We start from the raw sequence: 13,385 nt of genomic DNA, 5'->3' as shown, positions 1-13,385 counted from the left end.
AATGTGAGTATGAGTGAGAAAGTTATCACAAAAATTATCACAAAATAGTTGTATCAATATCATTTCCCTTATTGCATTAAGTGGTGTATTAGAAAGTAATTATTCTATCCATAATTATCCCTAAAAAAAAAATCTATCCATCTTTTTTTTTTAGACATGTTAAAGGACCTTATCTTAATACTTTTGCTTCAGTCAGAAGCTTGCGTTAGCAAAGCTTAGTTCGGCCTATAATTAATAGAGTAAATCATCAACTTGGTCCCTGAATTTGCACCGATTGGCTAAATTCATCCCTCAATTTAACGAAATATCAAAATAGTCCATGAATTTGTAAAATGTCCGTCAATTTTGTCCCTCCGTCCAAATGGAGGGTTAACGGGTGCTGACGTGGCCGTTAACTTCTCACATGTCAGATGCCACGTAAGCAGGGACTAAGTTGGCCGATAATAACCTAAATTTTCAAGGACTAAGTTGATTGAATTTCAGAAAATTGCTCTTCTTCCCCAACGGCTCTCTTCCTTCTCCAACGGCTATTTCTTCCCCAAATATATAAAATTGGAACCCTAATTTTACAATGTGTAATCTACACTCCAAAATCTCCAAATTTTCTTCCAATAATTAAGGGTTACGTTCTTCCTCAAATCAAAAAATTGCAAACCCTAATTTTTTTTATATTGAATCTGAAAACCAAAATCTGCAAAATTCATTCAAGCAAAACTATTGAAATTGAATCTAAAATTATGAGGGGTGGTCATATGGGCAAAAAGAGCTATCAAAGGCAAGCTTCATCTCCATCCTCCATGTTTAATGGTGATGTGAGAGTGCTTGAATGTTGTGTGGGTTGATGAAGCTGAAGAATTAGGTTACTTTAAAAACAATGATATTTGTGCTGCTCATGGAAGAAAGACAAGAATGATGGAGAAGGTTCAGTCCATGCTTAAGGCTAAAGAAAGTGGCAATGACGAGGTTTGGAGGGCAAGGTTGATGGACAAAGTTGATTGTATAGGAAGTGGGCTTAGGGTGATTAAGTTTATGATAGTTATAATCTTCTTGTTTGAGTTTTGCAACATGCTAATGTATATTTCTAAGGTTGTGTAGAGTTGTAATGATTTTACCATGAAAAGAGGTTGAAGATGAATGGAATGTTGCATATCTGTTATAAATTTACCATCAGATTAGTCCCTGAATTATTTGTGTTACTATCAAATCGATCCCTGAATTATTTTAAAAACCATCAAAAAATTCCCTGAATTATATTAACAGAAATCAAGTTGATCCTTGAGGCATAAATTTGCATAACAACATAAAAAAGGCAGTAGATACCAATCAAAATAGTAATAAGTCATAACTAAATGATAAAATGGTAAGAACATGAAAACGAAAATCATAAAATCGGAAAAAAAGGCGAAAAAGAACAGACAAAAAGGAGAAGATGAATGAAGTTACCTTCAAAACGGACGAAATCTTCCTTCAAAAATGCAAGCTTGATCGCCGGAGAGGATGATGATCTTGGAGAAGTGAAAATGGAGGGAAGAAGAACAGACAGGGACTTAGTTGATGTGTTCTGTATGAAATGTGAGGATGTATGGTAATGGGAAACATAGGGGTAAAAAAGGAATTGTAGAAAAATGAAGTTAAAAAAGTGAAAACTAAAATTTTCGTATTTTCCATCAATTTAGTCCCTGTACACGTGGCTTCCTTGTTGCCACGTGTACAAGCCAACACAGCACACTAAAGGACTTTTTGGACGGAGGGACGAAATTGATGGACGTCAGACAAATTCAGGGACTATTTTGATATTTTGTTAAATTGGGGGACGAATTTGGCCGATCCCTGAAAATTCAGGGACGAAATTGATGGTTTACTCTAATTAATATTACCTAAATTTATAACACTATTTTTTTTCATCCCGACTTTCCATAGCTTTTTTATCCTTTAAACTCATTGATCTAAACCTTATTTTATCCGAGGAAAAAAGAAAGAGGAGATGTGTCTTTCAGAGACACTGCCAGTGCCACAATGGAGGCAGGAACCATGGCACGTAAGATTGTCTACGTACGTGTATCATAAGAAGAATTTTCTTATCAGTTAATGCAATTTAAAGCACGTACACCTAAGACCATTTACAATAGTTACAAACATTCATCAACCTTCAACACTCACTTTTTCAATTCCCAACACTCCACATCATTTTCTCTCTCTTAATTCAACACCCATTCAATTTTTACCTCTTCAATGGTTTTTTCATTCAACACTCTACCCCACCACCTTTTATTTCTTATTCTTATTTAATTTTATATTTTTGTTTTTATAATTACATAAAATTACAATTATCGATTATAATTAAATTAAAATAAAGAAACACTTAACAATTTTTTTTTGTTTTTCGTAAAAACAAAATTTATTTAAATAATTTGTTTTTATTTTTTTAACTTAAAATGCAATACTACAAACTAAGCACGCGACACACAAATAGTTTAAAATGCAAGACAACAAACAAGCACACAACACACGCGCCATTTTGAGCCAATATCAATTCGCCACGTGGCCTGCCGGTACAGCCTTCAACATGTTTAATGCATTCATCACCTCACTCATCCACATCATCCTTCCACTCGCTTTCAACACCCATCTCCAATGGTACCAACATGTTGAAGCTTGCATTCAATAAGCCATTGCACTTGGTCTAAGAGAAAACAATATAATACTCTGTGTCGAAATATATATTGCAATTTAGCAATTTATACTATTTACATGATTTATTTTGACTATATTTTTTTAATTAATATGTACATATAAATATTAGTATGTAAGATGTTGTTTGATTTGTCTCAATAAACATATTCAAAATATTAAATTTTTATAAATTTTTACTTTAGATAATTAAAGATATTAATGATCAAAGTTATGCATTGACATGTGTTATACTGCGACATATATTTTGAAACGGAAGGAATAGTATAAAACACGAACTTTCAACATATTTACCTTTAATCTAAATAATAATTAAAAGATACTTCAAAAGTAACAATTAATTTTTGTTGAACAATTTCTTTACAAATTTAACCTTAACAGAATCATTTTTAAAAATTACAATTTATAAACAAATATCATGAATATTAAAATTGAAATTTAGATAGCATAGATATTTTTTTAAAAAAAAAGGTAAATTAACCCACTTAAATTGGAGTTGGGATCCTCTCCATTATAAAAATAAATGAAAATTGCCAATAGAAAATAGTGTTGGAACAAAATGTGTTTAACAATAAACCTTAAAGAGTTTTGATGATAACAAGGTATTAAAAATTGTAAATTGGACTAGCTAATATTTGTTCAAGTGTACAGGACCATAATTAAAGAGTTACATCATTTATTGGTTTTGAATGAGCAAATAAAGAGCAATAGGAATCAACAAAATTGAATCTTAGACGCTTCTGAAGGCAACTTGCTCCTGAAGAGAAAAAGTGCTCCCGAAGTAAAGCCGCTCCTGAAAAGAGTAAAGTGCTCCTGAAGAATAGTGCTCCTGAAGACAAGAGGTCCAGAAGCGCCACATCATCAGAAGCTGCATCATCAGAAGCTGCATTATCAGAAGTCGCGTTATCAGAAGCTGCCTCATCAGAAGCCATTTCACCAGAAGCTAAAGATCAACTGAATTTGAGAAATTCAAGGATTCAAGAGTTGTGTCATGGATCTAAATTCATCAAAGGACAACAAAAGATTAGTGGAACTTTGCAACGGACATTTCAAAGGTGTTTGAAGGCATGTGCTTGCAATTTTGGACGAAAGCGTTGACATTGTACTTTGTATGAACTGTACAACCACCTTCTCCACTACTCTGTTTTGTGGCCACGCTACAAGACAAGAAAACAGCTCCAAAATACGGCTTTGCCTGCATAGATGTTCCTTTGGATAAGGAATGGATTTCAAATTGGTTCTTCATAGGACAACAACCAAATCAGGCAAAAGATCATTGGTGAAAGATCAAGCTTCAACAACGACTCTTTGATGTGCTGGCAATTTCACAACGTCTCTTTCACATCTCTATATAAAGGAGTGAAGACTTAGAGATTTGGTAATGCAAGAACGCTAAAAGAAAGACTCACTGTATTTCTACAAGTACCAAATCTCTGCTGAAATTGTTCTGCATTCACTTAGAATTTCTGTGTCTCAAAGTCATATCTTAGAAATTCTTAAGTTATTAAGTCTGTATCTGATTTGTATTGTGAGCACCTCTGATTGTATATCAAGTGTTCAACCTTAAACAATTTTCTGTGTAATTTTGTTTAGTTAGAAGTCTCTTGCAGTTGTGCTTGAGCAGGAAAGTCTCTTGATTGTGTTCTTGAGCATAGGAAGACTCTTGCAAAGTGTGCTTGAGCAAAGGAAGTCTCTTGCAGGTGTGCTTGAGCAATTGTAATCAGATATTACTCTTAGTGAAATCTCCTTGGAAGTGCAAGGGGGACTGGACTACTTCCGGATTGTGGAAGGAACCAGTATAATTGCTTTGTGTCGTTCTTCTTCTCTCTCTCTGTTTTATTCCGCTGCATTTAGAGTCTGATTACCACTTCAGAAGCTGTCTCACTTAGCTTCTGACCAGTGTGTTCAGTTTTTAGGAGAAAAGAAGAATTTTCCAAAAACACAATTCAACCCCCCCTTCTTGTGTCTTTTCTCACCTTCAAATTCAACCCCCCTTCTTGTGTTTTTCTCACCTTCAATTGGTATCTAGAGCCTTGGTCTGTTGTTCAACACTTAACCGCGCAACAGCAAAAGATCTGAGAAAAACATGTCTGGTGAATCTTCTACTTCTGGTCAAACTAGCTATAATAATGTCTCACATGATTATAGTGATAGTAAGAAATCCAGTGTTGGAAAGATTCCAAAGTTCAACGGAGATGCTGAAGAATTTTCTTGGTGGAAAACCAACTTCTATAGTTATATCATGAGCTTAGACAAAGAACTATAGGATATACTAGAAGAAGGAGTTGGTGACTTGGTTCTTGATGAAGAAGGAGCTGATGTGGATAGAAAGAAACATACTCCTGAGTTGAAGAAACTCTACAAGAAGCATCATATTATCAGAGGAGCTCTTGTCACTGCTATTCCTAAAGTAGAGTACATGAAGATGAGTGACAAATCCACTGCTAAAGCTATGTTTGCTTCTCTCTGTTCAAACTACGAAGGCAGCAAGAAGGTCAAAGAAGCTAAAGCTCTCATGCTTGTACATCAGTACGAGTTATTCAAGATGAAGGATGATGAAACTATTGAGGAGATGTACTCAAGGTTTCAAACCTTAGTCTCTGGGCTACAAATTCTAAAGAAGAGCTATGTTGCTTCTGACCATGTGAGCAAGATACTCAGAAGCTTGCCTGCAAGATGGCGACCAAAGGTGACTGCCATAGAGGAAGCTAAAGATTTAAGCACTTTAAGTGTCGAAGATCTTGTTAGTTCTCTCAAAGTTCATGAGTTAAGTCTTAATGAACATGAGTCTACTAAGAAGAGTAAATCAATAGCTCTTCCATCCAAAGGCAAGTCATCAAAAGCTTTCAAAGTGGTTGAATCTGAAGAGGAAGAACAATCAAGTTCAGATTCTGAACCAGATGCTGCTGAAATGGCCATGCTCTCCAACAGACTTCAGTATCTGGCCAAGAAGAACAGAATGTTTCTAGCCAGAAGGAGTAACTCCAGAAGCTCAAGGAAAGAAGATCAGAAGGGATGCTTCAACTGTAAGAAGCCTGGACACTTTATTGCTGAATGCCCTGATCTTCAGAAGGAGAAGTCAAAGGACAAGTCAAAGAGGTCTACATTCAAACCAAGCAAATTTAAGAAGTAGATTAAGCAGAGTTTAATGGCAACCTGGGATGATTTGGGAAGTGAATCTGGATCTGATAAAGAGGAAGCTGATGAAGATGCAAAGATAGCTGTTGTGTTGGTAGCAACTGCAACTTCAGAAGCTGGATCAGATTCAGACTCAGAAGATGAAAATGAGGTATATTCCAAAATTCCCAGAAATGAACTTGTTGAGTCACTTAAAGAACTTCTTACACATTTTGAAGTAAGAACCAATGAGTTGAAGGATTTAAAAGAAAAATATGCTGATTTGGTAAAACAGCAAAAATCAACTCTATTGGATCTGAAAGCTTCTGAACAAGAACTTAGGGGCTTTGACTTCATGTGTAAAACCTATGAAGATCAGCTCAGGTTCTTATGTCAGAAGCTACATGAAAAGTGTAATGAAAAACCTTTAAGCAACCATGAAATTGCTCTTGAAGATTTTATCATATCTGGCATTGACAGAAGTAGAGTGGCTTCTATGATCTATAGCATTTACAGAAACAATGGCAAAGGGATTGGTTTTTCAGGAGGGAAACCAAATGAAATCAGTCTCAAAGCATGTTGTGAATGCATCAAGGAAGGATTGAAAACCTTCTTTGTACCTGAAGGCGCTGAGTTGGAAACTATTGTTCAATCAGAACCTGAAGCTTCTAGCTCTAAGGCTAAGATCACGTCAAAGCCAAAGAACTCTAAGCCACAGGCTATGATCAAATCTGATTCTAAGACTTCAAAGATCAGGATCCTGAAAAGATCAGAACCTATTCCTCAGAGTCTGGTGAAACCAAAGTCTAAAGTTCTGAAGTCCAAGTTTCAGAAGAAGACAGTTACTGCTTCTGAAGTACCAAAACCAAAGGTGATGGTTAATCAAAAGCAACCCAACTCACAGCACAAGGTACAGGAAGTGAAGAGTAAAGCCTCAAGTACTAACCTTTCAGGACCCATAGAACAATGGGTACCTATATCTGAAAATGTCAATGATGCAGGTATGTCTAAGAGCAGTGCCAAAGCAAAGATCATGGTACCTAGACAGCGGTTGCTCAAGACACATGACAGGAGAAAAGTCCAGCTTCCTCAGCCTAACAATGAAGGAAGGAGGAAGTGTGAAATTTGGAAGCAACCAATCTGGCAAGATCATAGGTACAGGAACTATTGGTAATTCCTCTACCTCAATTAATAATGTATGGTTGGTAGATGGTCTTGAACATAACCTTTTGAGCATTAGTCAATTTTGTGATAATGGTTATGATGTGCTTTTTGAGAAAACCAACTGTACTGTAATCAATAAGGAAGACAAATCCATTGTGTTCAAGGGAAAGAGAGTTGAGAATGTCTATAAAATCAATTTTTCTGAACTGGCTGATCAGAAGGTGATTTGCCTTCTATTAGTGAATGATAAGAAATGGATGTGGCACAGAAGGTTGGAACTTGCTAACTGGAGATTAATCTCTAAACTTAGTAAGTTACAACTTGTCAAAGGGCTACCAGACATTGACTATCATTCAGATGCACTCTGTGGTGCATGTCAGAAAGGGAAAATTGTGAAATCATATTTTAAAACCAAAGGCATTGTTTCAACCTCCAGACCCTTAGAACTACTTCATATTGATTTATTTGGACCAGTCAGTACTGCATCCTTATATGGAAGTAAATATGGAATAGTCATTGTTGATGATTATAGCAGATGGACTTGGGTGAAATTCCTAAAGAGTAAAGATGTTGCTTGTGATTTATTCAGTAGTTTCTGCACTCAAATTCAATCTGAAAAAGAATCAAAGATTTTGAAAGTTAGAAGTGATCATGGTGGAGAGTTTGAAAATGAGTCATTTGAAGCTTTTTGTGATAAACATGGAATTGTCCATGAATTCTCTTCTCCTAGAACTCCACAACAAAATGGGGTTGTAGAGAGAAAGAATAGAACTTTACAAGAAATGGCTAGAACCATGATTCATGAAAACAATTTACCAAAACATTTTTGGGCAGAAGCAGTGAATACAGCATGTTATGTCCAGAACAGGATCTATATCAGACCTATTTTGGAGAAAACAGCATATGAACTCTTTAAAGGAAGAAAAACAAATATCTCTTACTTTCATCAATTTGGATGTACATGTTACATTCTAAATAACAAGCTCTACCTAAAGAAATTTGATGCCAAGGCCCAAAGAGGAATCTTTTTAGGTTACTCTGAAAGGTCAAAGGCATATAGAGTGTATAATTCAGAAACACTGTGTGTTGAAGAATCTATGCAAGTTAAATTTGATGACAAAGAGCTTGAAGATAAAACTTCAAAGTAAGGTGAAAGTTTTGCAGAGATACAGGTTCCTGAAGTAACTCCAGAACCAGATCAGATAGCTGAATCTGAAGAAAGTCCAGAAGCTGAACCCACATCAGAAGCACATGATGAAGCTGCTTCTGATGAAGCACAAGATGGCTCACATCAAGCAGATCCTCCCAGAAACACATTCAAGCACAAGTCTTCACATCCTGAGGAACTAATCATTGGAAACAAAGATAGTCCAAGAAGAACAAGATCATACTTCAGACAAGAAGAGTCAATGATTGGACTGATATCAATGATTGAACCTACAACAGTTGATGAAGCACTATCAGATGATGGATGGATCTTAGCTATGCAAGAAGAGTTGAATCAATTTCAAAGAAATGATGTGTGGGATCTGGTACCCAAACCTCAGCACAAGAACATTATTGGAACAAAATGGGTATTCAGAAACAAGTTGAATGAGCAAGGAGACGTAACAAGAAACAAATCAAGACTTGTTGCACAAGGGTATAGTCAACAAGAAGGCATTGATTACACTGAAACATTTGCTCCAGTTGCAAGATTGGAAGCAATCAGGTTACTTCTTTCCTATGCAGTTAATCATGGCATAATATTATATCAAATGGATGTCAAGAGTGCATTTCTTAATGGTGTCATAGAAGAAGAAGTGTATGTTAAGCAACCTCCTGGATTTGAGGATATTAAATATCCTGACCATGTTTTAAAACTGAAGAAATCACTATACGGCTTGAAACAAGCTCCCAGAGCTTGGTATGATAGACTAAGTAATTTCTTAATCAAAAATGATTTTAAAAGAGGTCAGGTTGATACAACACTCTTCAGAAGGACCCTTGGGAAAGATATTCTTGTTGTGCAGATTTATGTTGATGATATAATATTTGGTTCTACTAATGCATCTCTTTGCAAGGAATTTTCTAAGTTAATGCATGATGAATTTGAAATGAGCATGATGGGAGAGCTGAAGTTCTTCCTAGGCATTCAAATTAATCAATGCAAAGATGGAGTCTATGTTCATCAATCAAAGTATACAAAAGAGCTTCTGAAGAAGTTCAAACTTGAAGATTGTAAAGTGATGAACACTCCAATGCACCCTACGTGCACCTTAAGCAAAGAAGATGAAGGAGCTAAAGTAGATCAGAAGCTGTACAAAGGTATGATTGGTTCTTTGTTATACCTCACTACATCTAGGCTAGATATTTTATTCAGTGTATGCTTGTGTGCAAGATTCCAATCAGATCCTAGAGAATCTCATATGACTGCTGTCAAGAGAATCTTCAGGTATTTGAAAGGAACAAGTAATCTTGGACTCCTTTATAGGAAATCCTCAGATTATAAGCTATTTGGATTCTGTGATGCTGATTATGCTGGTGATAGGATTGAAAGAAAGTCAACTATTGGCAATTGTCAATTTCTGGGTGATAATCTTATATCCTGGGCTAGCAAAAGACAAACAACCATTGATATGTCTACAGCAGAAGCAAAATACATTTCAGCTGCAAGTTGTTGTACACAACTACTTTGGATGAAACATCAGCTGAAAGATTATCAGATAATTGCTAACAGTATTCCCATTTATTGTGATAATACTGCTGCTATTTGTTTGTCTAAAAATCCAATTTTGCATTCAAGAGCTAAGCATATTGAAATCAAACAGCATTTCATCAGAGATTATGTTCAAAAAGGAGTTTTAGATATACAATTCATTGATATTGAGAATCAATGGGCTGATATATTTACTAAGCCTTTAACTGTTGAAAGATTTGATTTTATAAAGAAAAATTTGAACATGCACTTTGTGTCTGATTAAATGTTTGCTTGCTCCTGAATAGGATTTTAGGTTCTGAAGTTAGTTCAGAAGCAGTAGTCCATCAGAAGCTCTTTATTGAGGTTCTGAGGAAAACTCGCTTCTGATGATGACGTCAGCATCTGAAGTCCAGAAGCTGGATTTTATGCTTCTGAATAGTAGAATTAGTGGAAACGTTGGGAGTTACTTTTTGTGGTAACTTCTAGCCCACTAATTTGGTAGTTACTCTAAAAGTTTCTGACGTGGCCTGTCTGTATTGGTGTATAACTAAAAAGGGCAATGATGATTTAATAGCATTGAAAAGTACTTTCACGCGCCCCCAATTTGTCATTAATGTTATGTTTGTTTGTCTCTTTTGAATTGCAATCGTTTTTACTCTTGACACTTTGTCAATTCACACACTACTCACTCACAACAAACACATTTTCTTTCAAACCTGTTCTTGCGAAGTAAGCACATTCTCTCAACCCTGGAACCCTAAAATCATCATCTTCTTCAATCTTCACTATGGCATCATCAAGCTCAAAAGTTTCAGAATCTACTTCAAGCATGCAAGGAGCATCAGGATCTGGGCCAGTTTACAAAGAAAAGACTATGACTATTCCTCTCGACTCTCTGATCGTCCAGATAGAATCACCAGTGGACTTCGCCTCACTGAAAAAGTACGATGTGGACATGGAAGGTTTGGTAGATACTCAGAAGCTATCTGAGTACTTCAAGATGCTGAATGGGCCAACTTATGTGAACTTGGTCAAAGACTTCTGGTTAAGGGCTGAGGTCTTCAATGGAAAGCCTACAAAGGTCGTAGGTAAACAAGCTGGGTCGAAGAAGGGAAAGATGACGGTGGAAAAGAATCCTACTTCCTTCAGTAGCTTAGAAATAAGGTCTGAAGTGATGGGCATTCCTATAACCATCACTGAGGATGTTATAGCTAAAGCATGCAAAGTGGATGCTGAAGGCAGATTCCAAGAAATAGTGAAGAAGGATGATATCCTGCTGCAAAGCTACTACAACGTGCTTTTGGGTGGAAACTCAGATGCCAAGCCTTCAGAAATGGAAATTCACAACAGGATGTTGGTGAAATTCTGCACTGATTGCTTCTTTCAAAGAGCAGGAGGGTCTGATCAACCCAACAACCAACAGAAGCTAGCAGTTTACTTCATGGCTATGTTTGATAAGATAAATTTCCCAAGATATGTCATGGATCATCTCTGCTGAGCTATTAATGAAGGCACTGTCAAAGGAAGGAAGCAAGTGCCTTATGGAAGATTGTTGTCTGAGATCTTTCATCAGGGAAGAGTGCTGGAATTCTTGAAAAAGACAAGGGATGCTTCTGATAAATGCTTCGAAGTTTCTACTGCTGAAAGAACTATCAGTAGCAAGAGCTTATTTTCTATGAAGTTTATCAAGAAAACCATTGAAGATGAGAAGTGGATAGAGATGACCACAGAAGAAACTGAGATTATCAGGGACTTTCCTTCCATCTTTAAGGAAAGTAATCCTGAAATCTTAGCTAAATCAGTAGCTGAGTATGTCTTGGAGGAAGATGCAAGCCCTCAGAAGGAAGCTGCTCCTGCTAAAGGAAAGAAAGTCAAGGGTGCTACTGCATCAGAAATTGCTACTAAAAAGGGCAAACAACAGAAGGTTGCTAAGAGAAAGAGAGGGAAAGCTGAAACTGTTTTCTCTCAAGAAAAAGTGGGTGAAGCTCTGGATGAGCTAGAGAAAGAAGAGGCTGAACCCAAACTGGAGAAAAAGAAGGCTCCACTTCAGATGGAATCCTCTATGGTTGAAATGACTCCTGCCAAGGCCAAAATGGCTAAGGAATATGCTGCTGATGAGATAGCAGATAAAAAGGGGAATAGAGAAGAATCTGATGCTGCCAAGGATAAAGGAAAGAGGCAAAAAATTGGTGTTGCTTCTATTCTCACAAAAAGAGGCAAAGAAGCAAAAGCAGAACAGGGCAAGCTTAAGAAAAGAAGAGGAAAGGGAGAGCGGTTTATCACCAAAGAGCAGCTGGATGAAGCTTTTGAAGCAATAGAAAAGGAAGAGCATGAGCCCAAAAAGAAGAAGGCTCCCCTTCAAATTGAGAGTCCTATGATTGAAGTGACTCCAAGATTGAAAAGAATGGCTAATGAACGTGCTTCTGACTTTATAGCAGACATAAAGGAGTTGAAATTACAATACATTCAACAAAGAGATGAGAAGCTCAAAGCTTTGGGTATGGAAAACTGTGATAAGTTCTACCAAGAAAAATTGGCTGAAGTCAGGGAAATTGCTGGTAAGGCTGCTGAAGATGACAAAGAAGAAGAAATGATGATCATTGTGGAAGAAATTGGAACTCCAGAAGCAGTTCCACAAGCTGAAGGTCCACAGCCCAATGTTGTAGAGTTCACTTCTGAAGCTAGCACTACAACTCAAGTATGTCAGATTCCAGTTACCTCTAACCTCTTTTTATCATCTTCTTCACAACCACCAGCACCTGAACAAATAGAAGACACTTCTGTCTTGGACAATATGATTAGTCACTGCTCAGGTGAACTATCAGAAGATAACCTTAACTCAGAGACAGTTTCTAAGACAACCTCAGAAGCAGTTGCTTCTGAGAAAATTGTTTCAGAAAGCCCCCATCAACAAACACCAGAACCACACAAACCCTCCTCACCTCCACAACAACAATCACCCATAGCTGACATTGACCCACAACCTAACATTCAAACACAACAAACTTCACCACAACAACCACCAATCAATACTGAACCTGAACCCCAACCAAACCCACAACCAGAGCATACATAACCTCAACCAGAGCAAGCTTTATCCCAACCCACTCCAATGAATATTGACAACCATCAAGTCAATCTCCAAGCTTCAACCTCAAACGCACACATTGCTTCTGACCAACCATCCTCTTCAACTCAATCTGATCATAACGTCACTATTATAACACCTGAACCTATTCAGGATCTGTCCCTTAGTGACTCTGACCAATCCTCAGACCTAAAAATCCTTGAACAACCACCCCTAAACATACTGGAATCTGAGTACATTGATGTTGAGTTACTCAAGATACTCTCAGAGATGCAAGATCTTGTACAGAACAGAAGGATGATTGATCTGCCATCAACTTATGAGGAACAATGGGAATCCTTGCAGAAGAGAGCTACTGATCTGATAGCATCTGTAAGTAGAAAATGCGTCAGAATCAAGGCAGCTACTGTGAGAAGATATTTGAAGAATGTGGAGTCAATCAAGAAAGTTCCTAGGCTGCTTCTGACAAATGAGCCATTCTACTCAGAAGCTGACTACATGACTAGAGAGGCCAGGATGTTCAAGCTACTAAGACAGAAGATGGCACAGCAATAGCAGGAAGCTAAAGCAAGGGAACTGGAACTTCTCCAGAGGCAACAAGTTCTTGAAGATCTGTTGAAGAAACAAGCAGAACAAATGGAGAAG

This window comes from Medicago sativa, chromosome 6 (assembly GCF_051527215.1).
Source record: "Medicago sativa cultivar Bolivia chromosome 6, Bolivia_mono, whole genome shotgun sequence".
NCBI lineage: Eukaryota > Viridiplantae > Streptophyta > Magnoliopsida > Fabales > Fabaceae > Medicago > Medicago sativa.
Note: the sequence above shows the minus strand (reverse complement) of the source record.